Consider the following 1194-nt stretch of genomic DNA (forward strand, 5'->3'; position numbering starts at 1 on the left):
ACACATGTATTTGTGATTCTAGAATATCTAAATAAACGTTTATTGATAAATAATTCTAATCAAATAACAAAGTTGAACGATATTTTTATGAATATACATCATTGCTCGCTCGCCCCCCCCCCTCTCTCTCTCTCTCTCTCTCTCTCTCTCTCTCTCTCTCTCTCTCTCTCTCTCTCTCTCTCTCTCTCTCTCTCTCTCTCTCTCTCTCTCTCTCTCTCTCTCTCTCTTCCTTTCTTAAACTTAATCTCAGTCCTGTTTATATTTTTCTCTTCGTCCTATTCCTGCCTCGCGCTGCTTCCTTCCCCTCACCGTTATTGTTAAAATAAATAGATAAATAAATACACGGAGCAAAAATGAAAAAAAGAAGAAAAAATAGTGTAGCTAAAACTAGATTGATAGATGTTAATCTATCTATCTTTGCGATGGCCGGGAATCGAACCCGGGTCAACTGCTTGGAAGGCAGCCATGCTCACCACTATACCACCATCGCTTCCTCCATCTTAAATCTTCTAGTGTCATATTTTGACTAAAGATTCATCAACACAGGATCATTGTCTTGGTATATTGTCGCACTTGTAAATAGTGAATGATAATGATTATGATAATAATAAGATAGTAGTAATAATATTGATAATAGTAATAATAATAATAATAGTAATAACAATAATGATCATAATTATAATGATAATGATGATGATATGAGTAATAACGATGATATGGATAACAATACTAATAATAACGATGGTGATAGCCATAATACAAACTATTACAATGATAAATATAAGAATACCTGTGATAAGGTTATAAGATAACAATAATAGCAACAATAATGATAATAGTAATAATTATAATCATCATAATAGTAATTATAATCATAATACTCATGTCACTCATAATAATAATGATCGTGATGATACTAAAGGTGATAATCATAATAGTAATCATAATAAGGATAATAATAACAATGATAGTAATGATAATGATGATGATAATGATTATAACAACAGTAATAATGATGAAAATGATAATGGCAATAAAAAAATTAATATTAATGATGGTAACAATAATAATCATGATAATAAGGAGAATAATAACATCAATAATAATAATCTTTAGAATAATAACAATGCTAATGCTAATGATAATACCAATGGTAATAAGAATAAGAACAAAAATAATGATGATATTTATAAC

At 29.1% G+C, this 1194-nt stretch overlaps 1 non-coding gene across 1 annotated transcript; it reads right to left on the reverse strand.

The window, feature by feature from the left end:
* Window positions 1-418: 418 nt before the first annotated feature.
* TRNAG-UCC (transfer RNA glycine (anticodon UCC)) lies at window positions 419-490 on the reverse strand. The gene has a single exon. It is a non-coding gene; the product is annotated as a tRNA-Gly (tRNA).
* Window positions 491-1194: the final 704 nt, after the last annotated feature.

The sequence above is a fragment of the Penaeus vannamei genome, chromosome 32 (genome assembly GCF_042767895.1).
Source record: "Penaeus vannamei isolate JL-2024 chromosome 32, ASM4276789v1, whole genome shotgun sequence".
NCBI classification, from domain to species: domain Eukaryota; kingdom Metazoa; phylum Arthropoda; class Malacostraca; order Decapoda; family Penaeidae; genus Penaeus; species Penaeus vannamei.